Genomic DNA, 13,268 nt, shown 5'->3' with positions numbered 1-13,268 from the left:
AGTTCACTCACAAAGACAGAGAGAAAAATATGAAAGACAAAAGAGGAAGATGAGAGATTATTTTCAAAGGTATTGACAGCTAACTTACATATGGTAACTGGGAAATTTAAAGCTTAGGTAAGGTTAATATTTTCTGCACGCTGCACTGCTACATTGGATTGGATTCACCTATCTGCCAGATTCCACTTTGACCTCTGATATTAATGAAGATAAACACTTGGTTAGAAAAAATAATCCAAATTGATTAAGAAGGAAAATCTAATTGAAACTCAGAAACTCACCTTTTTCGTCTCCCAAATACATTCCGGCAGTGTGCATCAACAAACTGTATTGCCCTGTTCCACTCAGTAGTTTTTACTGTTAAAACCACTACCAATGTGAATGAAGTAATTCTCACCCAGTACAAGTGCCCTTTAAACTGCTTTTAAAATGGTTGCTGTGTGTGCATAAAAATATACTTGTGCCACAGGAGAAATGATAGAGAGATACATCTGGACACTGTCTCCAGTAGGTACGGGAGTCTGTGTGCTCTGGCTACTGAAATGGGAAGAATCATAAAGGCTTTAAGCTTTGTGTAAAGAGAACAAGGGGAAAACAGGACAAGGAGTTTCTGAAAAAGAAATCACCTTATAAAAAATTTCTCAAGTTTCATTCAGTTTGATAATACTTGTACTGTTTCCCCTTTAATTTTGACAGAATGGGCAGAAAAAAGAGTGGGTGGATATGACAAAAGAAAAGAGGACAGCTGTGCTGCTGTCAATTAACCAAAACTTATATACCTCACAAAAAGGTATTTAAATACTGATGAAAACCTTCTTAAAACTGATCCTCAGACTTTTTAATATATTATATCCATTATTTTATTACAAACTACATGTGCTGCAGTAACAAATAACTACAGCTGACCAAATACTAGGAGCATGCAAGGGACATTTCTTCCACACTAAAGTTCAAGATTGTTCAGATAAAAGTCAAAGGAGCTTGCAAAGAAAAGCGTCTGGACTTCTTTAAGTTACTTGAAGACGTTTCACCTCTCATCCGAGAAGCTTCTTCAGTTCTAAGGTCAAATGGTGGAGAGTCTCAGATATAAATGTGGTGTATGCTGTACAGTGCAGCGAGGAATGCCCAGACCTCTACACTGGAGAGACCAAACAGCCACTTCACAAGCGCATGGCACAACACAGAAGAGCCACCTCCACAGGACAAGACTCAGCAGTCCATCTGCATCTTAAGGATAAAGGACACTCTTTCGAGGATGCCAATGTTCACATTTTGGACAGAGAGGACAGATGGTTTGAAAGAGGAGTGAAAGAAGCCATCTATGTCCACTGTGAGCGACCATCTTTGAACAGAGGCGGGGGTTTACGACACCAACTCTCTGCCATCTATAATCCAGTTTTGAGATCCCTTCCCAGACGCCTTAACGCCCACTCACATCCTGGGCCATCTGATCTCAGGAATTCGCATGATAAGGTGGGGCCAGGTTTCACAATGAACACACCCGAAACTCTGGCTGATTGGGACCCACACCCAGTTTCACACCTTGGCTCAGGCGATTAGAGGATCATCAGGGGGTCCTTTTGTCCCTCTGTGGGGGGATACTCCCACTAGGTTTATATCTGGGACTCTCCACCATTTGACCTTAGAACTGAAGAAGCTTCTCGGATGAGAGGTGAAACGTCTTCAAGTAACTTAAAGAAGTCCAGACGCTTTTCTTTGCAAGCTCCTTTGACTACGATGACCTGGATGACTGAGAACCTTCACAGGCATGTTCAGATAAAAGTGTCGTTTTGGTATGTTTCCTTTTCTAGTCTAGTCAGTACAGGAGATAAGAAACATTTTTCAAAAAGTAAAAGACGCACATAAAATAGCTCAGACTTTCACAGAAAGCTGGTGGGTATTGGAAAGGAAAACTGTGAGGACAGCTGTGACACTTTGTATTAAACTTCATACTTGAAGGACGCTCTTCTTTGGATGTTGGCTGCCCTTTTTTCCTTTCTCAGTCAAAATTATCCTTAAATTTCCTAGATAATGTTTAGGTCCAGGCTCTTGGGAGGCCAGTCCATGACAAATAGTGTTTGATTGTGTGTGTGTTTTTTATCCAGTCTTGATTTACTGCAATGACAGTGTGTTTAGTATCATTGTCAAGCTGATAAATGAAGCTGTTGCCAATCAGATGCTTTCCAGATGGTATTGCCCGTTGGTTTAAAATATGACTGTATTTTTCTGTGTTAATCATTCCTGGTATCTTGAAATGATTCCCAACACCACTGGCTGAAATTCAGCCAAAACCATTACAGAGCTTCCACTGTGTTTTACAGATGGCTGTAGAGACTTACTGTTGTATCTCTCTCCTCACCTCCACTGTACAAAGGTTTGAACAAAAATTTCTAATTTGGATTCATTACTTTATAAGATCCATTGCCACTGATTTCCAGTCCACTTCTTGTGTAATTTGGCCATCCTCGGCATTTTCTCTCAGTTTCCCTTTCTGAAGAAAGAGTTCTTGACAGTCATCCTTGCACTGAGACCATTTCCGTGGAGGCTTTGGCTAACAGTTGATCGATCAATAGAGGGCTCAGATGGATCTCTTAGGTCCTGTGGCAGGTCTTTTGTATTTTTTTTATGAAGGACATAACTTTCAAATACTGTTCACCTGCTACTAAAAGTTCTAGTTTCTAGGCCTGGTCCTTCTTCTTTTGTTCTTCACTTGCCAATATACACCATGCTGAATTTTCATCTTTGAGAATGCTCTTTTAATTTTAGAACACATTTTATACTCTCAGTAAAAAATGCTGCATGTTACGTGCAGACTCACCACTGGTCCATATCTTGAGTTATGTCTTTTTTTATACTCGAATGGACGGTGTTGTGTGTTCTTAATGACCACTGATAAGTGGCTCAACAAAAACAGTTAAAAACAGCATTCTTCTGAAAAAGGTCACGTAGAAGGACTGAATAGAAATTAACTGAAAAAGCACCCGATGTCTAAAGAGAAACTTCAAAAGACCGTCCGAGAAACACAAGAATATCTGGCTATTTGGAAGCCAGAAGGCAAAGAAATTAGAGGTGGCTCGAGCCTTTTTGCACACTACTGTACCTCCATCAAATGTACTGAGCGAGAGTATAGCTGTAAGACAAGTAATATAAGGCTTAGGGTAACAAGAAGGTGATAATGAAATCTTTTTATCTAATGGAAAAAGTGCCTGAAAATCATAATAACCAGCCAAACAGCTTCTAAACAGGTTTACAAGATTATTGAAGGCATAAGACTTGAGATCTTTTTGAAATAGAAAAAAACACTACACTGAAATCACAAATCTCTGTGGGGCAAACATATTGACAGAAAGAGGCAGTAATTGGAGCCAAAGCTGGATTTGGACAAAGCAATCAGTGAATGAAGTGGTAAAGTGCAGGAATGGGACTTGGCTAAAGGGTTATGCAATATGGCTGGAAACCATGCTAGGTGCCATAATTGACTAAAACCTCAGTGGATGAGTTACTGGGTTAGGGTTAGGCAATAAACATAATAGGAGATAAAAAAAACATCACATGCATCCAAAAAAAAGAAGCCAATCACTCTGCTGTAAGATAAGATAAGATAAGATAAGATAAGATAACTCTTTATTGTCATTGCACAGTCATACATAGTACAGTAGTACAATGAAATTGGAATTGGAACACTTAACTGGGAATGATACAGCACTCAGGCTCAACATGCACCTCTAAGCCTTTGCTTATGTACCATGCCAGCTTCTTTAATCTGTCCCCTGGGGCTTCACCTCATACCAACAGGGACACTCCATCTCAGTGTCCTCTAAAGCAGACAATACATATAACCCAAATATGTGTTGGGTTTTTATGTTTGCTTTCTTGTTTTTACTATATTGTGGTCTGGTTTAATACGTTCTGATTAATTAATAATAACATCTTTTTCAGTTACCTTTCTCACTCACTATGCGTTAATAGACCTCTCGGGCTCTTCCTTCGCTTTCCGCTACCAGTCACCGCAGATAGCTGCCCCTCCCTGAGCCTGGTTCTGCCGGAGGTTTCTTCCTGTTAAAACTGAGTTTTTCCTTCACACTTTTTCCAAAGTGCTTGCTCATAGGGGGTCACATGATTGTTGGGTTTTTCTCTGTATGTATTATTGTAGGGTCTACCTTACAATATAAAGCGCCTTGAGGCGACTGTTGTTGTGATTTGGCGTTGTATAAATACAACTGAAAATTTAATTGAACATAAAAATGCAGAGTAAGTATTCCAGTGCATATATACAAAGTGACAGGTAAATAGTAGAAATTAAAAAAGCAGTTTCCATGCTTCTGTTGCAACATGATTTAGCAGAGTTATTGTGTTTCTCCAGTGATGTGATTGGTATTTGACTTTCAGTGTTGGGGACAAAAAGGCTGGCGAAGTCCTTTCCAAGCTGTCCGGTCCCAAGAGAGCCAATTTCAAAAACAGCACTTTGAAATGTATCGGATCATTATTTAAATTGAATTCCATCCACTTGGATGGCATCATTTGCATTTATATACACAGATACACTGTTAAGGAAAAATGGGCTCCTCATTTGCCAGAGATAAAGAGTTTTCAAGCAAAGTGAAAACAACAATCACTACAGTGTTTCAAAATGCCCTAATCCTACTGTCGCCAAGTATCATCAAATCTTTGTGTGGACAGAGTTTAGCACAAGTGTGTGTGTGTGTGTGTGTGTGTGTGTGTGTGTGTGTGTGTGTGTGTGTGTGTGTGTGTGTGTGTGTTATTAGAGATTTCCTAACTCTTAACTTAGTGAGAGATTATTATTTAATTGCAAATACGAGCCCCTGAGAACTGCAGCTGAATACCAAATAGGTTTTTATAATGTTTGAAGTATTGTAGTACAGAGCCCACTAGCTAATGAAGTCCCAATGGAATGGTTTCCCTAACTATAATTCACCTTTTGTTCTCACAAATGCTTCATCAGTTCCCCAGATCAAGTTAGGATATGCAACAACACATGGTGGATAGATTACACCAGAAACGAAATAAATATATATAGTGTGGCTTCAAAAATGGAATCAATGGTACATTTTCGTAAAGATAATTGATTGATATGCTATACAACAAACAGAAATAACCAAATAATTCATTTATTACATATTAAATAATTACGAATTAATTATTTAATATGTTCTGTCATTTATCTTAAGGATTTCTTGTAGAGCATATATTGGTGAAGCAATAATTACTGCTCAGGTCTTATGACAAAGGACATTGCCTGCGAATAAAGTTAAAAACAATGAAACAATCCAACTTTTGTAAATTCTTTTGCTAGAAAACTGATTTTGTCAGGTGACCAGTTAGTATAGGGTACATATCTGAAGCTTTCTTGAATTTCAATGAAGCTTTTTTTTTTTTAATCCCCCAGTGACCTTTTAAATTACTAGTTTTGGATAAACAAAACTCAAAGCACTTTAAACCATAGTGATTACAATCTGCCACCATAGATTGTGCATGTCCAATAAAATCTAACAAAGAGACAAATGGCTGAGATGGATGAAATGAAACAAACTGAGACAAACACATTACTTTAGACAGGTAATGATATTCTAAGAAATGAGGTGACAGAAATGGTTTATCTGTGCCTTCCTACACAGTCACAAATGTGTTTGTCCATATCTCTTGTATAACCACGTCCATGCCTCCTGTTACTCCAAACCCAAATTAAATGCACGCTGACTGAATCCTATCCAGTGCTTGAGTGCTTTTAACCACATTTGCTGTTGGAACCACCCTCACAGATGTGCTGCTTGGTGACAAACCCACTGTAAACCCACTGAACTCTTCATAGCATTTACACTGCATGCATGCACCATTTCATTAGTGATAAATGAGCCTTGCCTTTGGCCAATTAATGCTTTTTTTAATGTTTGCTTGATTTTTCATGTTTTTTGGGGTGTTTTTTGTCTGTGTTTATTTCACTTATAGCGATTGCATGGATTGTAGCCTGAGGTATCTACTGTCAAATGAATGCAAGTCTGATATCAATCATTGCTTCAGTGAGAGACCAGATTTCCATTAAGAGTCAACCTCACCCAAGGCTACATCATTTGATGCAAACTTTTCAGGAGAAGATGAGGTTATATTTTATCAGAAAAAGTTCTGCAGCACTATGCACCAAATAAATAATATTATCACAACCTATCATCCCTATGTAATTTATACTCAGGGGTTGGACTTCATTACTTTTATAGTTTTTTTATCATATTCTTTTTTAATTTTTTGTCTTTATTTACAAAACAACAAGACTTACTCAAGATCTTTTCTAATGTCAGGTCACAAGCTACTGTAATTCAAAGGTTTTATCACCAGTTTGAAGTCAGTGAATAGATAAAGCAGCACATACATAGTTAAAATAATACACTGATGATAAAGGAACTGGTACTTATATAGCATGTTTTTTACTCTGAGCAATAGGCTTTCGACTACAACCCCCGTTTACACTTTTATACAGCACTTTTTTATTGTGACACACACACACACCAGGAGCAACTTGGGGATCAATATCTCGCACTACTGATACTTCAACATGAAGACCGAACAAGCTTATTATTATAATGCGACCTACCTAAAATGCTACTTCCTTAGCATTTTTTTGCAGAAGTGTTTGCTATTAGCAAAGAATAAATAACAGAAATAATTATCACTAATGTAACTTGAGACCACACAACCGAAATACCAGCCTCTCCACTTATGAATCCAACACAAATATTCATTTCATTTGTCAAGTGACAGCCTGTCGCCCTCTTTGTGACACTTGTACTTTGCCTTTAACAATATTTTTGGGGTTCTTTTTTTAAAAGCAAATCTTGATCCAATTAAATCACACGCATACTGCTTTTCCCAAGCAATGCTGCCTATTCACATTGCACATTATTAAGCATCACATTTATTATTGTACATCTAAGTATTGGTAGCAGCATTTGTGTTTTTGCATTGTGGTTGTTGTCATCTGCTAAATGTCATTATTATTACAGCTGATTATTTTTTACTGTCTTGTGTGTGCTGATATTTTGTTTTTGCAGATAATAACTTACAGATGTTGAGCAACTGCCACTGAGGACTGCTACCCTACATGGGCCTTCACAAAAGCAAAGTGTCTTGATTGTGCATCTAAATTAAGATCAAGCGCACTTCACCATCATTTTTACATGGGTAGTTTAAATTTAGTAGTCTACAGAGATTTCAACGATTAGATATATTTTTTCAAATTTGGACAAATAGTTTTGAATAATCATCTTGTCATAGTTGTTATAATAGCCCACAAAAATGCCAAAACCAAAAATATATTGATCCTATTAACAAGCACCAACTGTGTTTTAATCAGCAGCTGAAAACATTTAGCAACAAAGCTGGTAAGTTTAAATGTTTTAATGAATTGCATGATTGTTAGTAACTGGTTGGTAATAAAATTTGGTGTCACTAGGATTTAAAAATTCATTATGACCTTATATTGTATTGCAATGCAGTTGGTCTGAGAAAGATAATGGGATCGGCTTTCAGGTTTTTGAAGGTCTAGGCTGTGACAGGAGACTTCAGCCAATCACAGGTCTTTTCAGATTGAATTAGCTGAGTGCATGAATAATAATTTACCCAGGAAAGGCTCGGTTTTTGTAGTTCCGCCTTTGTACGCCACAACAGTTGACTTTAAATCGCACACAATCCAGATGTGATCGAAGTGACGACTTTCAGCTTTTATTCAAAGTGTTTTAATTGCATTTTTATTAACTGTTCAGGAATTAAAGTCAGTTTTATCCATGGCTATTAGACTCATATTAATGTAGCTCCTCAGGCAGGACTAATCAGAGCCTTCCCAGGCAGGCTTGCAGGATAATACCGGATCATGCTGTTTTGATTGACTGGAAGAAAGAGTTCTCCTACCACTTCATTATACCCCTTTACCTCATGAGAAGTCATCTGCACACATGATTTCTTTTAACTAAAATCTACAAGAGGTGACACTTTTGATAAACTAGAAAATAAGAACTCAAGTAGCAGATGTGGGGGGCTGTACTTTGTGGAAATGATGCTTTGAGCTAAATTCTACCATCAGCATGGTACTGTAACATTCTCATAGTCAGCTATGAGCCTCTGTACACCACCACACATGGGTTTTAAATCAAACCACTAAGATGTGATTGAAGTGCAACCTTCCAGCTTTAATTCAAGATGTTTTACAAAACTTCTGCAGCTGTTTAGGAATTGGAAAAAATGTTATACAGGGAGTGCAGAATTATTAGGCAAATGAGTATTTTGTCCACATCATCCTCTTCATGCATGTTGTCTTACTCCAAGCTGTATAGGCTCGAAAGCCTACTACCAATTAAGCATATTAGGTGATGTGCATCTCTGTAATGACAAGGGGTGTGGTCTAATGACATCAACACCCTATATCAGGTGTGCATAATTATTAGGCAATGTCCTTTCCTTTGGCAAAATGGGTCAAAAGAAGGACTTGACAGGCTCAGAAAAGTCAAAAATAGTGAGATATCTTGCAGAGGGATGCAGCAGTCTCAGAATTGCAAAGCTTCTGAAGCGTGATCATCGACCAATTAAGCGTTTCATTCAAAATAGTCAACAGGGTCGCAAGAAGCGTGTGGAAAAGCCAAGGCGCAAAATAACTGCCCATGAACTGAGAAAAGTCAAGCGTGCAGCTGCCAAGATGCCACTTGCCACCAGTTTGACCATATTTCAGAGCTGCAACATCACTGGAGCCAAAGTAAGAAAGGCTGAAAGACGACCACCACTGAACAAGACACACAAGCTGAAATGTCAAGACTGGGCCAAGAAATATCTCAAGACTGATTTTTCTAAGGTTTTATGGACTGATGAAATGAGAGTGAGTCTTGATGGGCCAGATGGATGGGCCCGTGGCTGGATTGGTAAAGGGCAGAGAGCTCCAGTCCGACTCAGACACCAGCAAGGTGGAGGTGGAGTACTGGAGCTCAACTCCCAGTCCTACTGCCAGTTTCTGGAAGACACCTTCTTCAAGCAGTGGTACAGGAAGAAGTCTGCATCCTTCAAGAAAAACATGATTTTCATGCAGGACAATGCTCCATCACACGCGTCCAAGTACTCCACAGTGTGGCTGGCAAGAAAGGGTATAAAAGAAGAAAAACTAATGACATGGCCACCTTGTTCACCTGATCTGAACCCCATTGAGAACCTGTGGTCCATCATCAAATGTGAGATTTACAAGGAGGGAAAACAGTACACCTCTCTGAACAGTGTCTGGGAGGCTGTGGTTGCTGCTGCACGCAATGTTGATGGTGAACAGATCAAAACACTGACAGAATCCATGGATGGCAGGCTTTTGAGTGTCCTTGCAAAGAAAGGTGGCTATATTGGTCGCTGATTTGTTTTTGTTTTGTTTTTGAATGTCAGAAATGTATATTTGTGAATGTGGAGATGTTATATTGGTTTCACTGGTAAAAATAAATAATTGAAATGGGTATATATAAGGCTAGGCAGCGCCTGTATCACCTACGACAACTGAGGAAGTTCAGGGTCTCTCCAAAGATCCTCAGGATTTTCTATACAGGCGCTGTGGAGAGCATCCTCACACAGAACATGACATCGTGGTTTGGGAACAGCTGTGTGAAGGACCAAAAAGCTCTCCAGAGAGTGATCCGTACAGCAGAACGCTGCTGCAGGATTGCTCTCCCCCCGCTTCAGGACACCTACACCAGGAGATGCCGGACTAGAGCAGCGCAGATACTGAAGGACCCGTCCCATCCTGGCAACAAACTGTTCCAACTTCTGCAATCTGGTAGAAGGTTCCGCATCTTCCGGGCAAGGACAGAGAGACTCAAGAGGAGCTTCTATCCCCAAGCCATCCGTGCCCTAAACACACACACCCGCCCTCTCACAGAATTCACCTGCTTGCTGCTACTACTGCACATTCACCCAATGTATATAATATAATATATATATATATATATATATATATATATATATTAGTGCTGTCAAAATTATCGCGTTAATTGTTAAGATCAACGCGAAATGTTTAATGCATTAAAAAAATTTAATGCTGATTTTGTTTTTTTATTAATTTCCTGTAATCTAAGACTTTTTTAAATTCATGAGCACCTCTGGAGGAGGGGGCAACAGTGTGCTATGCTGGCGTTTGGCCTGACAGAAATGATTAGAAGAAGAAGAAGAAGTGACACCATGCTACTATCTAGCTAACACTAGCTAACACACGCAAGCATGGACGAGGGCGGACTTTTGGGTGGAAAGTTTCTCTTTAAGAAGTTGCCTGATGGCTTGTTGGACAAAACGAGAGTAAGATGCACAATTTGCAACGCTGAATTCAAGTACCACAGAAGCAGTTCATCACTGGCGTATCACCTGAGAGCAAAACACCCAACTGAATCCACCTCTACGGGACCTCGCCAGTCTACGCTTCAGGAGTATGGTGCTTGTGGACGAATAACAAAAAATGTGAGAGAAAAGGTAACCAATTCCTTGGTTGTTTGGATAGCTAAAAACTGCCGACCAGTTAGCATAGTAGAAGATGATGGAGTGAGAGAAGTCATTCGTGCTGCATCAGGAGATGAGTGTTACAATCTGCCCTCGAGAGGAACCATTGTGTCGAGACTGCACACTTTGTATGGGGACCAGAGGGCTCAGCAGTCCAGCAAGCTTGTGCAAGTAAGGAATGTCGCTCTCACCGGAGACCACTGGACTTCGGTGAACAACGACAATTACTTAAAATATAAAGAATAAAAAAATGTAATTGGAGCCAGGCTATTAATAAAGTAATTGAGATTAATCGCAATTAATAACAGAAAATTGTGAGATTAGTTAGTTAATTTTTTTTAATCTATTGACAGCACTAATATATATATATATATATATATATATATATATATATAATGTTCTTCCTCTACACACACACACACACACACACACACCAATTTTTTTGCACATGTCGAGGAGCGTGTCAGGCTACATTTCACTGTGTGTTATACTTGTATAACTATGCATGTGACAAATAAAGAACCTTGAACCTATATTTGTTTTTTGTTAAGTTGCCTAATAATTATGCACAATATTAGTCACCTGCACACACAGATATCCCCCTAAAATAGCTAAAACTAAAAACAAACTAAAAACTACTTCCAAAAACATTCAGCTTTGATATTAATGAGTTTTTTGGGTTCATTGAGAACATGGTTGTTGTTCAATAATAAAATTATTCCTCAAAAATACAACTTGCCTAATAATTCTGCACTCCCTGTACATAGTGGCCCATTTTCAGAATTGCCTTTTATATTTTATCACTACAATTTTAAATATGAGTCCCAAGTAGATGTTGGTGCAAGTGAGGAAGGCCTTCATTAGGCTGAAAGAAAAAAAACGACAACAAATTTAAACAAATCAGATAAATACCAAAAATTTTAGGCATAGCCAAATCAATAACTTGGTAAATTCTTAAAAAGAATGAACGCACTGGCCAACTCCGCAATACCAAAAAGCCCAAAAAACCAAAGAAGGCAACCACAGTAGAAAATAACAGAATTATTTTATGGTTAAGTAAAACAAATTTACAACATCTAATCAAGTCAAAGGGAAGGGGAACTCCAGGGGAAGTAGGAACGTCCTTGTCAGAGTGAGCAATAAAGAGGCACCTTCGTGAATGTAAATACAGAGTTTACAACAAGCAGCAAACCACTGGTTATACTCAAGGAAAAGAAAGACATTTCTGAAAAGAAATCTCTGGGCAGATTAACTTGTACCAGAATGAAGGGAAGAGATCGAGGAAGACACAAACTGCTTGTGATCCAAAGCATACCACAATATCTGTCAAACATAATCGAGGCAATGTTATGGCATGGGCATGTATGGCTGCCAGTGGAAGCGGGTCACTAGTGTCTATTAATGCTGTTACTATTGATAGAAGCAGCAGGATGAATCTTGGAGTGTAGAGGGCTATACTCTCTCCTCAGATTCAGACAAATGTTGCAAAACTGATCAGACAGCATTTCACAGTGCAAATAGTGATAATGACCCAAAGCATAGTGACAGTTAGTTAGTTTTGAGCCTCTAAAAACAGGAGACTATGCATAAAGTGGCTCTAATGAATAAACAGTGAATGCAGGTCTTTTTTGTAAAACCCCCTGAATTAAAGCTAACGGCTAAACACTAGTGTACAGAGGCAAAACTACAAAAATTCTGTCTCTGTTCAACAAATTATAGACCTAACTGTATAATAAGTTCACACAGGAAGTGAGACCACTGGTGAAATGGGTTGAGTAGAGGGCTGCCAAAAGAATAAGTATAAGCCATATGGCTATGCTCATTTGCTCAGAAGGACTTAAAACGCTCAGGGGGAGGAAAGAGCTGCAGGAGGAGTGCTCACACACACTAATACAACCTGCATTGTGTCTCTTTTTCTAAATGATACTAAAAGAAAAAACAGATTTAGTCATAAAAGAAAAATATACAATTTTAATTGGGAAATGACATTTTTTTTGCACTTAAACCTTTTTTGCAGACCAAAAGGAACAATTGTAAGCATAGCTCATTCAATCAGCGCTTTATGGTGCTAGAAAAAAAATCAACAAAAAACCCATAAATCCATGCTGAGCTTTTTTCCTAAAAAGGTAGTAAATATAAAACTGTACAATTTTTTTATGTCTTCTGTTTTAGAGGACTTCATTTAAACTTTTGCATTAAGCAGCAGGTCAGCTAACACGGGGGGAAGATGGTGTCATGGGCCAACAGGAGATTCTCTCACTTTTAACTCACCAAATAATTTGTGGAGGTGAAATTCCTGGAGGTCACCTTTTGGTGTCCATGCTGTGTACTGGGGGTGCACGATTATCCTCCTCCAGCCGGATCATGGCGTCTGGAAGGCAGACAGGGAGCAGGGGGCAGAAATAAGGACAGGAAACAAGATAATGTGTTAAAAACACACGTGTCCAAATTAGGAAGTGAAACACGTATAGCACGTCTTGTAGCTTTTCATCTGAAGGTCAATCATTAACAGGTGGATAGTCTGTAATATTAATTTCAGTTCGGTCACAAATGACCAGTATTTGTCTCCAGAAATTAAACATTTCAGCTTTAAAAATAAAGCCAAATGTCTTTATTCTGTAACTAAGCATATAACGCAGCCAAATAGCTCATATTGCCCTCCAAAATAGCTTGACATCCCCTGCAATGCTAAAATATTTCTTTATGTTTTATTTATGCAATATGTTACAATCAAGGATCTACTCAAA

The 13,268-nt window shown here is 38.6% G+C and overlaps 1 protein-coding gene across 1 annotated transcript in view; it reads right to left on the bottom strand.

Moving 5' to 3' along the window:
* The window catches only part of chrm3a (cholinergic receptor, muscarinic 3a), an 80,665-nt gene that overhangs the window by 43,302 nt on the left and 24,095 nt on the right, over nucleotides 1-13,268 (bottom strand). The window contains exon 2 of the mRNA XM_086258082.1: nucleotides 12,793-12,892. The gene's annotated coding sequence lies outside the window, so the exon portion shown is untranslated. The remainder of the gene's footprint in view (nucleotides 1-12,792; nucleotides 12,893-13,268) is intronic.

The sequence above is a fragment of the Aulonocara sp. 'chitande type north' Nkhata Bay genome, linkage group LG13 (assembly GCF_057382095.1).
Source record: "Aulonocara sp. 'chitande type north' Nkhata Bay isolate Kocher_YH1m ecotype deep benthic linkage group LG13, A_spYH_male_GT1.1, whole genome shotgun sequence".
In the NCBI taxonomy this organism is placed as follows: domain Eukaryota; kingdom Metazoa; phylum Chordata; class Actinopteri; order Cichliformes; family Cichlidae; genus Aulonocara; species Aulonocara sp. 'chitande type north' Nkhata Bay.
The sequence above is the reverse complement of the archived record's forward strand: the minus strand, read 5'-3'. Positions and strand labels throughout refer to the sequence as shown.